Below are 19915 nucleotides of genomic sequence, written 5' to 3' on the forward strand. Positions count from 1 at the left end.
TCTTTTTGGATTCTGCCAAATCGCTTTTGCATTTGTTTTTTTTTTTTTTTTTTTTATCTCAGTCCTCTGTGCTGTTGGCAGTTCAGTGAGCCCTTTCGAAGCTGATTTTTTTTCCCCCATTTGCTTTTTAATTAGTTTTCCTCTTCTGCTTCTCCCTCCTACCTTGTCCTGCAGTCCTTTTGTGGATAACCACCTCATAAGTCCCACAATTTTTGGCATGATTTTGAGAAAATGTGGGTCACAGCAGTGCCAGTCATAGTGATCGTTCGTTGCAGGACTATGACTCTGTCTTGAAATTTTTGAGTTTGTTCTTTTGTCATCTTACTCTTTAATAAGGTATGCATGCTGTTTGCAGGCATTTCATGATCTGCAACCCGTTTTCAGAGCAGAGATTTGGTGTGTCTCTGGATTGTTTGTTGGAAGGGATTCTTATTTTAAAAATCAAGTGCTCTCAGTGTTAACCTGAATCTTTTGAGTAAGATTTCTGGAAGACCTGAAACTGCCTGGCTTCCTTTTATAGGTGAGGTTTAGGTTCAGCCTGTGAAACCTCTGAAGTGTTCACCTTTACTGTCTCTCGCCCCCAAATACTAGGATTTCCCTGCTTGGCCTATTTAGAAAGTCTAAAGAGATTTGAAATTATAATGTGTGATAGAAGAGAAAGGGATTGAGACTGTAGGAGCCCAGACACCTGATTCTAATGACCACAAGCTCCTTATTTATTGGATACCTGGAGGTGCACAAATTCGAGTATCCACAACTATGACACCTAAAAAAGCAATAGTGTCAATAAAGGAGCTTGAGATTTTGTTTTTGAGTTTCCCCTCTTGTACTTATTCTTAGAGTTGACTACAGCTCAATTGTTAAATGATGAATGAATCAGAAAGGTCATCATTTAGGAATTTCACCAATGGCCAGTGGCGATCTGCTGAGAGGCATCGTGTCCTGGCCATGGTTCCTCTGTGTTTTAGATTAAGTTCTGATATTCCATCATTTATATGATGAATTATAATTCAGAGTGATTTAGGTACATATCTCTGTATCACCCGGAGATTTGGTTTTACCTGAAAATGTATAGATCAGAAAAATTATCCTTTACTGATGTTCTTAAGGACTGGGGATGGGAAGATACCGTAATGTCTACTGAATGCTGTCACCATAAAAGATGTAGGAGATTCAAGCAATTAAGATGCTGGTTCTGTCTTGGAGAAAAGAAGCCTGGATCAGGGAGATGAATATGTAAAAGGAGAATTTCATCTCAACGGACTTTATCTTGTCACAGCATAAGAGATCAGATGAAAAGAGTAGGTAGGTCTCTGTTCCCCTGACAGGGTGTCACTGACACTAGGGTACATGGACAGGTGGACAACCCTATACAATAAGGACATTTGGAGAGCTTTACTAGACTTCTGATCTCCTCAGAGAGCTGTCCTGATTTCTCAAACCGTGAATGGGTAACATCTTTTGTTTCAAAGCAAGAAGCTTTGGTCATTGGTGTTATTACCCACCTGCTGATGTGTAGCCTGAGTATTGACTGTAGGGTGGGCTCCACTGCCCTTCCTATCAAATGGAATACTCCCTCTGCGACACTGTGTCTTTGTGAACTCATGTGGAAAGCATATTATTTTTATTTTTACTTTTATTTGTTTTTTTGTGGTGCAGGGGATTGAACCCAGGATCTTGTGTATGCAAAGCAAGTACTCTACCAACCGAGCTGTATCCCCAGCCCCACATGTTTTCTTTAAATTTAATGCTTTTCCTTCTGCATTTCCAGGTTGAGGCAAGGTCACTAATCCCTATAGCTGAATTAACCCTATTTGAGCATTCAGGAGATGGTTTTCTGGCTCTCTTACTGTAAGATTTTAAAGAGTTTTGCAGAAGAGAGAACAATAGTCCCATTGCATATGTACTTTGTGTTTATAAGTGTGGAACAAAACTATCTGAGAAACCAGAGTGTTAGCAATAATTAGCCTATTTATTGCTTTTTCTTTTCTTTTTGACTACAATCTTTCTATATTCTGACTTGCTTTCTTCACAGTCCTTTGCTTTGGAGTCAAACTTGGGATCAAATCCTATAATCAGTTAGCTGGGTGGGCTTTGGAAATTCAACTGGCTCCTTCTCTGATCCTCATGTATGGAGAGAGAAGCAAATTTTTCAAATCGTTAGAATGAAATATGAAACAGGTTGAGCATTCTTAATCCAGAATCTGAAACACACCAAAATCCAGAACTTCTTGAGCTCTGACATGACACCACAAGTGGAAAATTTCACACCTGACCTCATCTGATGGGTGGCAGTCAGAATTCAGGCACAGTACAAATATTGTGCAGAATGATCTTTAGACAAGATGTGCAGGTGCATATGAAGCATAAGTGAATTTTGTGTTCAGACTGGGAATTGATTCCTAAAATGTCTCATTATATATGCAAATATTCTAAAATCCACAAAAGTTCAGCATTTGAAACAGTTGATTCTGAACATTTCAAATATGAGTATGAGGATATGGCCCTTTATTGGATATTTAGCTCCTAGCATGTAACAGATACAGTTCCTGGAAAACAACTGGTTGTTACTATGTTTGAAATATGCTACAAATAAAAACAGTTATGATCTGCCTTCATGGGGCTTCAGGTCCTTCTGCGTATGACTAAACTGACCTGCCAGCAGCACTGGGAGTGTCACAGATTCACATGCAGCCCGTGTGGGCTCCAATGCAAACTGCAGAGTTGAGTCCTGATGCTCTATTCTTTGCAAGGCCTCCCTCATAAGAAAAGGTTCAGGGTTACCAGACAGTCTCATTTATCAGGGGGAAACAAACTCGGGCTTTTATTTGAAATCTCCCTGTTTTTCAAATGTCAATAACTGATTTTAAAATAAAATAAAATAAAAATTTCCTGACATTTGCTTTCTAGTCCAGCATCAAATAATTAGACTGTATCTTTATGAACAAATATAACTTTGATGTTCTGCCCTCTCTGGCCTGCCAAAGGTAGTGCAAAACACGGCCTCATCTTCCCTCTTACCAATAGGACATGTGTCTGGCCTCTGCTGTCCTTGTGAATCCTCACCTGCAAAAGCGAGGAACTTACCCTGGGACAGCTGCTTATTTGTGAAACAAACCAATGTAAAAGGTCCACACTGGTTGAATTCCCAGTCTAGCCTCTTTACTGCTGTCTTCAAACCCATTTCCACATGAAACCAAAGATGAAAACCTGAAGCGGTAAGTTTTAGAAACTGCATTTATATGCATTCTCTGCAGGGTTTAGCATTTACAAGCGCTGGAATACTGAGCTACAAATTACTGCCCCAAACAAACAGAAAATAGTACCTCTCAAAAGGCATATTGGCACCAATCTCTTGGTTGGTGTGGCTTTTTTATAGGTTGTATTCTGCGAAAGCAGAGCTTGACATAAAATGTAGCTGCCTACCTTTGAATTGCTGTGTTGTATAGCTCCTGGGGGTAAACTCGAGTGAGGCATCCTGGAAGGGTAGGCCCATTTACTCTTGCTGGGATTTTCCTTAGCATCTTGAATGGCTTCCCATAGTCCTGGTTCTTGGCCCCTGTGTTCTTCTGTTCCATGGGCTTTGGAGCATCTGTGGCTGGTGCTAACAGGGTTATTTTGCCTGTGGCTCCGGATACAATAGGTGGAAATGAGCCACACTTCCTTTACCTAGACTAGGGCCCAATAAAAGAACTTTTTGCTCACTTTCCAGGAGTTCAATTGACAAAACACAGCCTGATTTAAAGGCTTGGGACAGGGAAGAATTGAATACAGAAAACACTGGGTTCGTGGTGGTAACTTCCAAGGGGGAACACATTAGCACAAAATGAAAAGGATACAACAGAGGGATTTTTTTTTTTTTTTTTTATGATGAAAGGAGGAGAATTGGGATGTTCTTGGTGGCTTCAGGGCATAGTTATCAAGGTTACAGCATTTGTGGGGATCAGTCACAGCAACATCACCTATAGTTAACATAATGTATGTCAGTGATGGGGTGCATGTGTGTTTATTTGGGAGGGTAGGAGTGAAGTTCAAAGAGAGGGGCTCTTCTGAAGGGGGGGTGATAACTCACAGGAAAGCAGAGAAGGATTCTTAGACTTGCAGGTGTATAGACACTGAGGATCAGCCTTTGGCAAATAACAGGATAAGAAAAGACGGATGAGGATCTTTTTCACTTTTGGTGATCAAGTTGCCTAAAGTCCTCTGGCCAGAGGATATTACACAAGTACCTTACATATCTTGCAGTTCCTACCAAATCTGATCATGGCTCACAAACTGTTGACTGATTTCTAGCCTTACTCCATCCCTTTTGCCTGCTCTGTGAGGGTGGATCTGGGCCCCTTGAATGTTTTTCCTCGGCAGCTGGCCCAGTGTCAGTAGAGGGCACTAGAGAGACATTGAAGCAGAGAAGGGATTATGCTTCCTGGTTCCAGTGTGATTCAAGGATGGGATGGTTCTAACAGAGTGTGTGTCTTGCCCAGGGCCCCTTTTTTTATGGTGTGTGAGGGCCACCAGCTTCCCCTGGCACCCTCTTGTGTTCTTGTAGCAGAGTGCTCCAGTGACATATGTCCCTGTGAACAGACATGCTGGCACTATAGTGGCCCCACAGTAGCCTCTCTGCCATTCGATGTATAGTAGCCATGGTCTCTTGAACAAAGTCAGGATCTCCACCCTGGGTGCACCTGCCCTGGGTAGCTCTTTTCTGTTCACTCTTCTCAGTTTTAGGTTGCTCCCTGATAGCTGGTTTGTGTGAATTTTTTAGAGTACTTTGTATTACTTATTTTAGTAAATATCTTATTAGTGCCATCCTGGGTTGTAGTTAAGGATTGTTCATAGTATGCTTTCCTTGTTCAAATTACTGTGTGCTTTTTATCTCCTCATTGGACCCTGACTGATAAAACATCCCTTTTTAAAAAGGTTACTGTCAGGAATAATTGGGGAAGACTCTGAAACAGCCCTCAGTCCACCAACCCACCAAATATTACCTAGTGTCTAGTGTACCCTTCTTGATATTCTGTATCTTTTACCTTCTGTAGCCTCCTTTACAACTTGGCATTAATTGAAGAGGGATAGCAATGAAAATGATTTTTGTTCACAGAAATACAAATGAACTTCTATGTCCAGTGGAGATACTATTAGTCCCTAACAAGAAAATTTTTGTATCTGCGAACAAATGTTTTCTGCATTCCTTATCGCCTACCTGTTTGTATGTGTTCTTTGTAATCATTCTCTTTTAGAACTACTGTAATATCTTTTCTTGTTCTGTTGTTGTTAATGAGATAAATACAATCTTTAGTGTGTGTTCATTTTATATTTATAAAAGCTCATGGTTTTATCTTTTAAAATAAATATGCTATAATATATATTTAGAAGATCAGGGGATATGCCACTTACATTTTTAAAAACCACAGAAAATGATAGAGAAATGATTTAAATGCATTTTAATACTTTGTAACTGAATAAATGTAGAGAAATGGTCTATTTTCCCGGGAACAAAAAAGAAAAGATACCACAATTATGTTTTGAAATAGAAGACTTATAGCATACCCACAGAATGGAAGCAAATATTTATAAGTCATATATCTGATAAAGGATTTTGATTTAGAATATGTAAATAATTCTTACAACTCAACAACGAAAGACAATTTGGTAAAGGATCTTTTTTACACATTTTCTGCAGAAGAAATACAAATAGCAAATGAATACATGAGAAAATGTTCACCATCATTAGTCAGCAGAAAAGAGCAAATCAAAAACACAATAAAATACACTTTATACCTAGTTGAATGGCTGTACTCCAAAAGACAGATAACAAGTGTTGACAAGGATGTGAAAAATTGGAACCATTCTTCGCTGATGGGGGCAAGTATACAATGGTATAGTCACCGTGAAAAACATTTTAGCAATTGCTCAGAATGTTAAACAGAGTCCCTTATGGCTCAGTAATTCCACTCCCAAGTATATACCCCAGAAAAATAAAAACATACATACACACGAAAAGTTGTATGTGAATGCTGATAGCAACTGTATTCTCAGTGCTCATCAATTAATTAATTGATCCACAAAATATGACATACCCATAGCGTAGATTATCATTTGGCCATAAACAAAATGAAGTCCTAATGTTTGCTATGACGTGGATGAACCTTGAAACCTAGTAAGTAAAAGAAGTACATCATAAAAGACCGTATATTTTATCACTCCATTTATATGAAACACTTAGAATAGGCAAGTCTTTGGAGACGGAAAGTGAATTGGTTGTTGTCTGGATCTGGAGGGTGAGTGGGGGGCAGGAAATGATTGCTAAGGAACCGACTTCTTTTGGGATGATATGTTCTGCAGTTGTTTTCAGGGTTGCACAATTCTGTGAATATACTCAAAATCACTGCTTTTACATGTTATTTGGGTGAATTACATGGTATGTGAATCATATCTCAGTAAAGCTGTTACCAAAAAAAAAAAAAAAGAAAGAAAAAACTCAATTTAGCCAAATTATCATCAGACAAACCTCATTCCTCAGTGACAGGTGATTGATGCTGCCTTTGTGTCAGTGTGCCTATCAATCAGTTGTTCACATGCACGCACAAGAGCTACATAGACTTTCTTGATGTCCTTTCATATAGGATTTTTCCTTTGCTTTTTGATAAATCTTTCTTCCTCTTCTTTCTCCTCCTAGGGCTTGAACCCAGGGCCCCACACATGCTGGGCAAGCCCTCTGCCCATGAGCTACACCCTCAGCCAGCAACACCTCTTTTTTCAAAGAGAGCATTGTGAAGTGAAATGAATAGCTGCCTGGTTTCTCAGTGGGTGTTGCCCTTCCCCACTCTCTAGAGCTGAGTTGTTATTGTAGGAATACTTGAAGCCCAGATCCTCTGGATTCTATGGGGGGACAACTCAGTTAGTAGGTCTTTACACAGTGGAGATATATGGGTCAAATGCCTGGGTTGGACTGGAGGCAGGTATAAATGACCTGAGCAGGGTGTGTCTAGGGACTGATTGCTGCTGAGCAGTGACCAGCCTTCTGCTGGGCCAGGTTGTCCATTTCTTGGTGCTTGATGCCCAGCCAGATGAGGAAGAAGGCATTTCCTCAGTAGGGAAGGATGATTGTCCTATCAGCAATACGTAATAGGGCATATTCAGGCCACCACCTTTGTCCTCCTTCATGTAGCAGCTCCCATAATGAATGATACTCCACCATTTTCTCAACCACCTAAGCTGGAATCCCAGCAGTCATCTGAGATTCCTCCTCCCCTTTCCTTCCCTCCAGTTAGCCATTATCCTGAGACTTGAACTGTGAAAGCTCCTGGGTTCTACCTACCATGACAGCCGGTACCCGATTCATGAGCCTTCCTGGGACTCATTTCTCACCCACGGGGCTCCTGTACTCCACTTTCCCTTCTTCAAATTCATCCTCAGCATGGCAGATGAGATCAAATATGACAGTGTCACCACTCTTTAATGTCTTCCATGATTTATGTCCCTTGTGGTTCTCAATGAACAAGGGGGGATTTGGGGAATCACCTGAAGATCTTTTTTTAAGGTTCAGATGTGGGTTCCATCCTATATCCACAAGCAGAAATAGGATCCTGAAAAGACCTTCTATATTTTGAAATCTTCCCAGATAAACAGGAAGGTAATAAGTGATACTTAAAATGATAACTTTATTTTGAAATAATTGTCACAGGAAGTTGTAAAAATAATACAAACAGTCCCATGACCTCAGCTTCTATAGTAGTTGCCATTTTATTTAGTAGCCCTCTTTATCCACAGGGAATATATTCTACCAGATGCCTGAAATTGTAGAGTACTCATACTGACCCCTATCCCTTATCTGTACTATGCTTTTTTCATAACTAACACACACACAGAGAGAATGTATGCACACACACATACCTACACACTTATAATAAAGTATTAGGCACAGTAAGATTAACAACTGATTTAACAATTGATAAAATATGACTTTTATTACAGTTGTAATTAGTCTATCAATTGATTTTTCTCTCTCAAAATCATATTGTACCTTTCACTTAAAGCAAGCACTTTATGGCTTCCCTTTGAAATATCTCAATCACTAGCATCACTATTTTTTGAACTTTGGGTCCAATATCAAGTAAAATGTTTGAGCATAAGCACTGTGATACTGTGACAAATGATCTGATAAACAAGATAGCTACTAAGTGACTAATGGGCAGGTAGTGTATACAGCCTGGATATAGTGAAAAAAGGGATGATCAAATCCAGAGTGGGATGGTGTGAAATGCTACTCAAATGATGCATTTAAACTTTATTTTTAGAATTTTTAATGAAATATTTTCAGACTGTGAGTGACTAGTGGGTAACTCGAACTAGAAAGCAATACTGAAGATAAAGAGAGGACTGCTGTGTACTCTTATTGACAATTTATATTGACATGAAATTGACATTGGCAGGTTACTGACAAGTAGTTGACAGAACTTGGAAATAGAGCCATTTCTAACCTCCATTTCTCTTGCCAGCATGGAATGTAGCACTTCCGTTACAGGAATATTGGATTCTCTCTTGATCTCCTGGGACACATGTTAACATAGGAATGGTTTGGGCATAATTGATTCTGTGACTGGTGGTGCTTGTGGTGCATGTTGTAAGAAAGTGTGTGAGATTTTGATTACAACCACTTGTTTATCCTTGTAAAGTGGATTATACTCCAGAGAGCTTGCCAAGAATAAATTTGAGCAGTGTAATTCTATCTAGTGACCTAGGGTCACAACTTTCTTATGTAAGAAGTCAGAACTGCCACAACAGGTTTCATGCTGAAAGGATTGTATTGGTGTTTATTCTTGAATCTCAGATTCAGTTAGCTTAAAATTATGTCGGTGGAAATTGTTTCCCAGGCATGTGTACATCTTGCTTTGCTTTATTGTCTATAGATTCTGAGACATAGGGTGCATGGTTTCTTTTGTTGTTGTTGGTCTTGTTTTGATTGTGATTTTAAAATAGTGTTTTCTAGGGAATGTCTTTACACAGCAAATCATAAAGGGAGGTTTTGCTTTGTGAGGCGGATATTATTATGGATCATAACGAATTTAGTGGAATGAATTTCAGGCTCTGAGATGCTGACCCAGGAAATTCTTTGAAGTAGCAATATAGAACCGGACCTGAAAGTCAGGCTTGGTCATTCAGGACTGCTTGCCTTCCACATCAGAACTGATGGACAGAGTGGGAAAATGCAGTCTATCAGTTACAGTGACATTTTGCTGACACATGCCTGTACAGATGTGCTTACATCTCTTGAAACAAGGAACTGAAAAGCAGGAAGCAAACCACTATCTGCTTCAGAATAAAACTAGGTCAGCAAAAGCCAACCTTATGCTTTCAGATCAGGCATCAGGGTAGCGTCTGCGCCTGACTCATAGATCCCTCTGTACCCCTTAAAGAGTCAGGAGCCTCCCTCTGTAATGTCACCTCTCATCAAGGATCCGGCACCAGAATTGTCTCTTTGCAACTTAGAACCCCTTTTATAGATGAGGAACCTTGGTCTTCATTTCTAGAATTTCTAAAGCAAGCATAGGATTGGATTTTGTTAGTGCTGAGAATTTAATCTGATCTTAATTCCCAATCCTTTCTACCCGACCAGCTTTCCTGTCTATCCATGTGAAACATTCCAGCTTCTGCTCTAGCCCTTCTGAATAATTTCAGAGCAGTCTCCTGAGAGAAAGGTGCGAATACCAACTTTTTCATGGTCAACTAGCAGCCGTCTGAGCTGTGTCTTTGAGTGAAGGAGTCAGACCATGCTTGGTGGCTGCTGGTTCCCTTTGATGATGCACACCATGAGGAGAATTTGTGGTCCAAAGAGAGAAGGAGGCAGCCAGATGGAAGCTTGTCTGATTGATATCTCTGTGTTTCTCATATTCTAGGTTACTGAATTGGAGAAGCAGTTCTGGGAATGAGAAGCAGCTTTTGGGGGTGAGGAGTTGGGGCTTCATGCTCTTCAAAGAGATTCTCAGAGCAGTGATGGCTGTATTTTTCAAGACAGCACCAGTGGTTGGAGACAATAGCTCTTTTATTGACAAAGGAGACTAAAAGGAATTTTCTTAATATTAAGTACTCAGTGCACATAAGTACTTAAATCTCTTCCTTCTGGAGTCTGAAGGAAGTCTAACAGAAAGTACACTAAAAGTCAATTGTGTGTGTGTGTGTGTGTGTGTGTGTGTGTATGTATTGTGTCAAGAATTATAAGATTGTGGTGTACATGCCAGAGACAGCAATATGGCCCTGTCCTTCAATTAGAGTGACCTGCCATCTGACTTTACCTGACATATGAGGGTTTTCCAGGACAAGGGCCTTTAGTTATGATACCAGGACAAATTGTTCACCCTGCTTTTAACAATGTTTGTGGCCCTGGGCAAGCCACACTGAGTTTGTGTACCTTGGGGTCTGCATCTCTCTTGTTAGATGGCATTTAACTTTCCCTCCAGTTTCTTCGGGTTAGCATTTAGGTGTGACTCATTTACAAGTTAGTAGAGCGAGAAGTCAGTACTTTTCAGAGTGCTTTGAAAGTGATGATCAGAAATTGATGTTTGAGGACATTACCAATGATGGTTTAATAGTTGAGAAGAGCTGAGCAATTAGGGCATAATATCGAACACTTTACGGGGCGGGGGGATCACTGAAGCAAATGAGCAAGACTGTAAATCCTTTGAACTTAAGGTGTCTTGTGTTTGGCTGCTGCTTTCTTTGTACAAGGCTATACAGCTTCACCATCAAATGCTTGATAAGGTGATTGTTTGTATCAGAATGCTACAGTTGTGGCTTGTTTAACTCGCTGAGAATTTTTTTAAAAAAGATTCTAAATTAGTTCCAGTATTGAAAAATAGAGATTTGACCAAAACACGGCAGTTCTGGCATCTCTCGAAAGATAGGGAGGCCTGGCCACCCCAGATTGTCTTGGCTCAAGTCGTCCCCTACTTGGAGCAAAGAAGTGGTCGTCCTTCCTAGATGGGGCACATTGTCCCTGGTTCGCCACATCCCTGTTCCTCCCTGCTCTGCCACCCTCCCTGCTCAGACCAATCCTCCTGTCGTCCCACTCACTTATTAATAATCACCTGGGCAGGCGAACATCTGGCTTAATGGTTCTCAGCCTTAGAATTCCTTGGGGTGCTCAAAATGACATGGCTTTCCTGGCCCTCCTCAGACTAGCTACTTCATAATCTTGGGGAGGGGAGAGGGTTAGGATTTATGTTTGAAAAGGCTCCCAAGGTGATTTTGATAAGACAGTGAAGACTGAGAACCCAGTGTCTCAACTTGATCCTGAGGGCCAGTTTTGATGGAGAGAAGAACCACGGAACAAAGAAACCAAGGAAAACTGTAACCTGACCCAATAGATCACAGGCTGAGTGTTAACTCCCTTGGGAAAAATCAGGGCACTTGTCAAAGGAAGTACCAAATGTCATATGCATCGCACATTTTCTAAGGTGTCAGTAAACTTCCCCAAGATCCTGCTACAGTACTCTAGGCATTTAAATCATTTTGGTAATAGCCATATTTTTGTTTTGTTTTGTTTTGTTTTTTGCATGGGGAGATTATAGAAGTATTTTTAATGGACTTGTAAATCTAGTGGTCATAAGGAGCAAGTGACATGGGTTTATATTTGAGGCAAAGGAAGAAAGGGAGCGGGCAATAGTTAAAATTAACTTTGGGGGTTTTCTCTTTGTATAATGGCTTCATTCATCTGTAATTCTCTCACTGCAAATCAGTTTCTATCATCTGTTGCTGGCCTTCTCTTCCCCTTCCCATCAGGACTGCTTTCTAGCCTCTGAGTGTTGTTATTCTGAATCATTTAAAAAAAAAAAAAAAAAATCAAGTAGCCAGCAAATGAAAACCTTTTATTCTCAATGAAAGTTAAAATCAGAGGGCTTAGACACCACCTATTCTTCCACTTAATTTTATGTGTCTGCAAAATGAAGAGGTGTGATATGACTAATTCAAAGCTTCCCTTAGTCCTGGAATCTACTCAAGCCCAAATATTGCAGCCCAGTCATTCCAGTTTAGGGCTGTTCTTCCCCAGGATCCTGGCCTGCATACAAAGCTTGGAGCTGTCAGTCAGTGGCTTCAGGAACTTGCTTTTATTCATCTTTTATCCCATGGCAGCTAGCCAGGGCTTTACCTTACTTGGACTGTATGAGACCCAATTTGGCTATAGGATCTCCATGAAATCTCCAAGCCTTCTCTCCAACCAGAAGAAGTCTTTGGGATCCAATTATAGAGCCCAGATGTAGCCATGTCCTGGCTGCTCTGTGAGGATGTATGTGGGAGGAGTAGGTATCTCCAAGGGCAGGAACCATCCCTTGAACTGTGTGTTCTCTCTTCAATACTTAGCCCTTTAGGGAACACCTTAGCAAGCTCCTTTCATGAAATTTGGTCTAATCGGTCACCACTTTCTAGTTGTGCCCTCATATATAGTTTTAATTCTGTAGAAATTTCCCTAATGTCTCTTTGGTAGAGTTGCAAGACAGAAATAGTAAGACTCGTCTCTGTCTACAATCATGATACATGTTAGTAATCTCCCCTGTTCCTCAGGATAGCCTCTGAATTTAAGTGCTTATGTGTTGACCTTTCTTGTTCTGTTCCTGTCTGCTAGACTCTAATAGCAGAACTGTTTTGCAGCTGCCTAAATTTTACCTGTCCCTTCTGGTATTCTCAATCCCCCACTGAGACTCCACACTCAACCATTCTGGACTCTACTCCTTATCATGGGTGCCAGCACACCTCCTAGCAGAGATGGTGCACTGAGTAGACCAGGGAAGAGATTGGAGTAGGTGTCTACAGGACTACCTGGGGAGTTTTCTTTTTTAATCCCAGCAGAACCTCAACCCAGAATGACAAAAGCAGGTTTGGAGGAGGCGGATACTCTCCTGATGATTGGTAGGAAAGCAACTTCTATTAATTAAATTAGATATTTTTTTATGTGCCAGATCAAATTATTTCACACACATACCCCTTTTGGCTTGTTCCATTCACTCATCTCCTAAACCTGGAGGCCTACTAGATGTCAAGATCTCTGAAAGGAGCTGAGGTATCCTTGAGCATTTGTTAAGAAGCCAGATGGCCAATATCTACCGACTCTTACTACCTGGTATGCAAGATGGCCTTGAAAGGATTACTTAGTTGTTCTTTCTGCCTCAGTTTGTCCCACTCTAAATGGAAACAATATTATTACTCCCCTCACAGCCTTAGAATGAGCATTCTATGAGAGGATGTATATTAAAGTAATAACATTGAGCCCACCAGGATACTCCAGGATCATCTTTTTAAAGTCAGACTGATTAGCCGCCTTAGTTTCAGCTGATACCACATTCCCCTTTGCCATGTGTCTTAATCTGTTTTCTTTTGCTGTAATGGAACACCTGAGACTGGGTAATAAATAAAAGAGGATTCTCACTGTTCTGGAGTCCTGGAAGTTCAAGACCAGGCAGCCTCATCTAGCAAGTGCTTCATCATAACATGGTATATGGCAACACATTGCAGGGGTGAGTGGGTGCATATGGAAGAGGAGGGGCTGAGGGGACTAGACATTTTATAACAATCCACTCTTGGGAGAACTAACCTGTACCTATAGAACTCTTGAGACAAATGTTCATCCCTTTATGAGGGCAATGCTTCCAAGACTTGGGCATCTCCCAACACCAACATGTTGGCAGTTAAGTCTCAACATGAGTTTTCACAGGGACAAACTACCATGTCTGCAATAGATTCTGGGGATGGGGCTCTGGATGGACTCAGGCGCCATTTTTTCTGGCCACCACAGCTATCCTGTTCCTTTTTATTTAATTACTTATCGTGATATGTTCCCCCAAAGATTTAAAACATATAATGCAGGAAGATAGCTAAAAATAAGTAAAATAAATGAGAAATAGAGAAAATGAGAGAAGGAAAGTAAGAACTAGGAGTGAAGTTTATACAGACACAAACTAGGAACCAGGGTCCAGCTTACTACCTGGAAGTGGATTGTCATTTTGGCTCTGAGCTTTTCCCAGCTCCCCTGTAGACACCAGTATTATCTCTTTGGCTTTATTTTGATGATGGAGTAGAATCCAGCTAGTTGTTCAGATGCTCTGATGAACGTTTTTGATACTCACATGAAGGAGAACTTTCTTCTGTAGGTCCCCCTGTACACACGAAGTGTAATGAATGAAACCTTTGACATGTTTATGGTGAACTCAACCACTGTTTCACCTGGCCACCAATGTTACTTACTGCTTTCCTTATTGGATCAAAAGTACATTTCTTTGAAGACTTCTTCCATGATGTGGTGCAAAAGGCAGGCCAAATCCAAAGATTTGAAATATCTAGAGCAGCATTTCCCCTGGGGGATTTTTACCAGGGGATTTTTGAGGGTCTCCTGAGCTTTCATTCTGAATGGTACTGATGTTTCTTTTTTTATTTTTGAACGTCATTAAATAAAATACATATTTACATCGATGATTCCATATCTCCCTGTAAGCTGGAAGTGTTTGAAAGCCTGCAAGGTTTTCAGGCTCTTAGTGGCATTTGGAAGACAGTTCTGCACTAGCAACCCATGGGAATTTTTTTGCCGTTATGTGTTTTATTATAATAAAAAAAAACATATCCTTATGCACAGTTGGTTAAATACAGGATGCATTAGGGAAAAAAGGTCAAAGTGTAATTATTGAGGATTATACTGAGAATTCTTACATACTCCCCCCTCCCAGATTATCACCCATCTAGCCAAAAGTTACATTCATCTGACCAAAATTCTTTTGGCATATATTTCAGTATTTCAAAAAAATCAGTTTTTAGAAAGAGGAAATAGTATGACTGTTATAGACATTTTGATTTTAATTTATTAGAATTAAAGATTCACACACCTGCATCTTGTTATTGTAAGAAATGCTTTCAAATAACTGCTGGAAACCACCTGTCTTAGCCTGATATTTAGAAACAAAACAGGGAAAAAAATTAAAATAAACATATGGTGATTTGGAGGTGCCAATTAATCGTACCCTCCCTTCTTTCTGAGTTCTGAACTAGAGGAAAAAGAAATAGCCAGATGAAGATTAAAATACAATACCATATGTGTGACATCCTGGGTTTAATCCTCAGCACCTGAAAAAATAAATAAAAATCAATTATAACACCAGCTTTATTAGGGTAAGGCAGAGTTGGAAGACATGGCTTGGGTGTAGGACTTGCTGATCTACTTTAGATGGGTCTCACATGCCCACCTGGTGATGTCCTGTAGCCAGGAGTGGGTAAGGACGCACTGTGAATTGACCCACAGGAGCAGCAAGAGAGACAGTATTCAGTCTCCCAGAGCTGAGTTGTTAGCCTCTCTCCCCCAGAAAGCTGTGAACGCTCCAAAGCGGATGTAGGCCTGGTCCTTCTCTCTGGTTTCTTCCTAGGAAATGGAGCAAATGTTTTGCATGAAAAGGAAGTAGAGAGTCCTTCCTGTATAAACCATTTGATTTGTTTTGAAATCCAGATACAAGAAATTCCAAACATTGGGAAGTTTCTTGTCTAGGTTTGATGTCGGGGCCAGTAATTAGATTGCTGTCTGGTTTTGAATATGCATTTGGTCCCTACACCAAGTGCATACTAATAATTATATAAGTTTGAAATGGATTTTATGGCCAGATCATACTTTTTTCTTATATAATTAAAATAAGTGCTATGTATTATATATTAAATGGGCAAAAGGTAATTTGTCATTAATCACTTGGAACATTAGCAGAGGTGGTATCAAAATTGCATAATATTTAATACCTTCTTTCAAAAATGAATTAAGATTTTTTACTTTAGCACTCATCATATGTGGACTAAATTTAAGAAATGATTAAAAAATTCCTAAGGGATGAGGGTTGTGGCTGTGTGTGTGCAGGTGGGGGAGAATATTACTGTGAAAGAGGCTCCTAGGTCACAAAAGGCTGGGTAAAGCTGGTCTTGAACAATGGGTGGATTGTGAGTACCTTAAGTCATCTTTCAGATAGTTTCTTTCAGCAAAACTTTGAAAGGCTATCAATGGCCATGAACTCACTATTGTGTGCCTTGGAAAATGTCTGAACTGAAGCCATTTCCAGGAGATAAACTATTGTTTGATGTCCTCTTATGCAAAGTTAGAGCACCTGATGAGGATGCTTACCTCCCTTGAAGGCTGTTCCTCTTTGAAGTTAACTGGGGAAGTATTTGTGGTTGTTAGGCAGGTGTTCTAAAATGAGTACTTTAGCAATTAGGAAACAACAAGAACTCAGTAAACCTCCTGTGATGTCTAACTTGGACTTGTGCAAAATATTTGTACAGTAGCTGTGTAAAGTGCTTTGCTGTTGAAGTTATTTGCTGTGTCAGTTATACTTGGGAAGACATGTATCCAAATTGTATATTTAATTGGGGGGGTGGTGCTAGGGATCAAATCAAGGGGTGCTTTACACCTGAGCTACATCCCCAGAACTTTGCTTTTTTTTTTTTTTTTTTGGAGACAAAGTCTTGCTAAGTTGAGGAGGCCAGCCTTAAATTTGTGATCCTCCTGCCTCAGCCTCCTAAGTTGCTGGGTTTACAGGCATGCATCCCTACTCCCTGTTGTATCATTGATTTTAGCCTAATGAGTCAAAACCCTTAATGTTAGTCAGCAATTAGAAAGCAGGACTAGTTTTCCTGTGGGCACTTCCAGTTCATGATGTTAAAACTATGTTCTCTTTGTGCATGGTTGTCATCTCAGCTGGATGTCAGCAGGATATACATATAACATATTCAATGGTTATCCCAAATTATTAAGTGCTCTGCTCTGTCCCTTATAAAAAGGAAAATTGTGCAGTACTCTTTGTCGTCTCCCATCAGAAGTTAGTATCTAATTGTCTTCATTCCTACTCTCCTGAATGATATAAGGAATAATGCTTCTCAAAATTTTAGGGGCAAATAATCCTGTTGGTCTGGTTTTGGGCCTGAGAGTCTGAATTTCTAACAAGCAAATTACAGACCAGAGCTTGAATAGCACGGTCATAGTGGTACAGGTTACTAGAAGCATTGGAAGAAACTGAGGCTGTTAGGTTAGGCTCAAATGATTTCTAATGTTTGGAACAGTTGCTCAGGAGAGGGTAATGAAGGCTATGAGTCCAGCATTATTCTTTGCAAGTTCTTCCACATTGTGGGATGATCCAACAGGGCTCTGCATTGGACCAGCTTTGTGAAAAGCTGGCTACGTGATGGAGTATTAGCTTGAGAAGACTGGTTTCTGAAGCATTTTTTCCTCCTTAAGTCAGGATTCTCACTATATTGCCCAGGCTGGCCTCCAGCTCCCACCCCTGGGCTCAAGTGATCCTCCCACCTCAGCCTCCCAAGTAGTTGGGACTACAGGCATGAAGCTTGTGATTCTCTACAGAGAATACCAGCCTCTCTTACAGATGGACTATCATGTGAGCCACTGGACTACTTTTGGAGCAGAGGTCATTTGTAGAAATACTGAAATGGTTCACATTTTGGGTCTCACTACATAGGACCTATAGGACTGATAAAAGAAATGTCTTTAGATAGTTCTCATACCTGGCTATATATTGAAGATACCTAGGCAGCTTAAACATGAAAATACCTCTGCTCAGGCCACTGCTCAAATGAAGTAAATCAATATCTCCATGTGTAAGAGCTGGTCACCTTACTTTTTAAAAAGCAGCCAGGTGCAGTGGCATACACCTATAATCACAGTGACTCAGGAGGCTGATGCAGGGAGATCACAAGTTCAAAGCCAGCCTCCACAATTTAGTGAGGCCCTAAACAACATGACAAGACCTGTTTCAAAATAAAAAATAAAAAGGGGTGGGAATGTGGTTTAGTGCTGGTTTAATCCCTGGTACCAAAAAAAAAAAAAAAAAAAAAAAAAAAAGGAGCAACAGGTAAACCTACCAACCAGTATTTGACTACTAAGTTCTTCCCTAAGAAAATTCAGACCTGAAGGATTTATGACATAGGATCTGCCAAAGCATGGGAGTTGTGTGCTCCACACAGATTGAACTTCTCAAGGATACAGTCATTCTAAGCTTTAAAACCTTTTTTTTTTTTTTTTTCCTCCTGTAGTGGGAATTGACTCTACTATTGGGCTATATCCACAGACCCCCATTTTTTTTTTTTAATTTTATTTTTTGAGACAAAATCTTGCTAAATGTCAAGGCAGGCCTTGAATTTGCTCTACTCCTGTCTCAGCCTCCCAAGTCACTAGGATTATAGTCATGTATTACCATGCCAGGCCTAGCATTTAAAATCTTGAGCCTCTGAGCAGCCACTTCAAAGTTACCCATGTATGTGTATCTCCTTGAGCATCAGCTCTTTTGTTCATTTTTTTTTTTGACCCAATGGTCTTGATCAGATCAAGTGTTTGGAGGGCTGTCCCATTTCTGCAGACTGCGCAGCTAGGACATGCTGGGAGTGGGTCAGCACCTAGCCTGCATCCCTCCCCAGGTGAGAGAGAAGGGGTTCAGTATGGGTGGTTAACCCTTTGAGCTCAGGGTTTGTTGAATAATGTTTGTTCTTTTGAGAGCATCATCTTAGGTTTTTAAAAACTATTTTGGTGATTTTGTGCCTTTCTTTATATGGGGGCCTTTGGGGACTGCTGTCATTAGTGGCTTTTCTAGATATAGGGAATAACCAGAAGTTGATTCTCACCAAAAGGATAATTCTTATGGTTATAAAATTCCTTTGTGGCCTTACTGTCCTTTGGCTAAGAGGGGAAGCAAATCTTTCAAGAGTTTTCATTCAGTGTTGAGACCTACCTTATAAATTCATGCAATGTAATGATCTTCTCACACAGTGTTTTGATTTCTTCAACAAGTGTCGTCATCAGTGTCTCCTAATGCCAATTCCTGGTTTCCTGGGCTGGAAGCCATATGACAATACTGATTTTATTTATTTTTTATTTTTATTTTTTTAATTGATGAGGCACCATCCACATTTGATCTTCTCACTGCCTGCTTTCCTGTGCTTGTTCATTTATGGACTCGGGTCTCTGTGGAGTGGAGCCCCAGTGCCATACACTAACTAGTAACCAGCAACACAGCCTTGGAGGGAACTGTTCAGTTGGTGTCAACACAGTGGTGACACTGGAGGACATAGAGGAAAAGGAGGCTTGTGTATCGGTCCACTTGGGACTACACTGTGGATCAGTCTTCTTTTCTCTCCACAGTTTTAGCGTAGGCCTCACAGCCCGCTGGTGAGGGCTCCTGAGTTCACCTTGGTGGTCTTGCTCTACAGTGTATCAGAAGGGCCAACTTCTGAGCGGCTTCCTAGGGTCCGCAGGCCTCACTGGTTGTTTGAGGCAGCGTGTCTCAGCTGGGGTGGTGTTATTCCTCAGAGAACGTTGGGCAGAGGGGAGTCATTTTTTCGTACTTTTTTTTATTGGTGCATTATGGTTGTACATAATGGTAGGATTTATTGTTGGGGAATCACACCGATTGTCACAGCTCCCAGTTGTGAAGGGTTTTGGAGTATCCTAACTGCATCTAGTGGAGAGAGGCCAGGGTTGCTGCCAAGTATCAGTTATGTCAAAATGGGGAGTCTTTGGATTATGGGGATTTGATTTTTCAGGAAGCCGTGCTGTTTGTCTTGGTTTAGCAGATGTTTTCAGAATTCTTGGGGTTACTGTGGTTTCAATTTGTGTTCATGGGAAATTCTGCCAGTTGTGAATAATCTATGAGCCTGGTGAATGAAATTCGTAGAAGAACATGGGATGCTCTTATCTGATCCAGCAGGGGACAACTTCCTGCTCACTCTTGTCCTCTTTCTTCTTTGTCCACCAGCTAGTTATGTGCATACCTAACGGCCTACATGAATAAAATCATCAGATGTTGATTTCTGATTCTTTTCCCTTCCCCACCATGCCCTCTAGTGGAGACAGCCCATGTGAATGGGGGAACATAGTAGGGGTGGGGTGGGGAGC

At 40.6% G+C, this 19915-nt stretch overlaps 1 protein-coding gene across 1 annotated transcript in view; it reads left to right on the forward strand.

Moving 5' to 3' along the window:
* Positions 1-19915, forward strand: part of Mgat5 (alpha-1,6-mannosylglycoprotein 6-beta-N-acetylglucosaminyltransferase) — a 338013-nt gene that overhangs the window by 105858 nt on the left and 212240 nt on the right. The window lies entirely within an intron of this gene.

Source organism: Callospermophilus lateralis, chromosome 9 (assembly GCF_048772815.1).
Source record: "Callospermophilus lateralis isolate mCalLat2 chromosome 9, mCalLat2.hap1, whole genome shotgun sequence".
NCBI lineage: Eukaryota > Metazoa > Chordata > Mammalia > Rodentia > Sciuridae > Callospermophilus > Callospermophilus lateralis.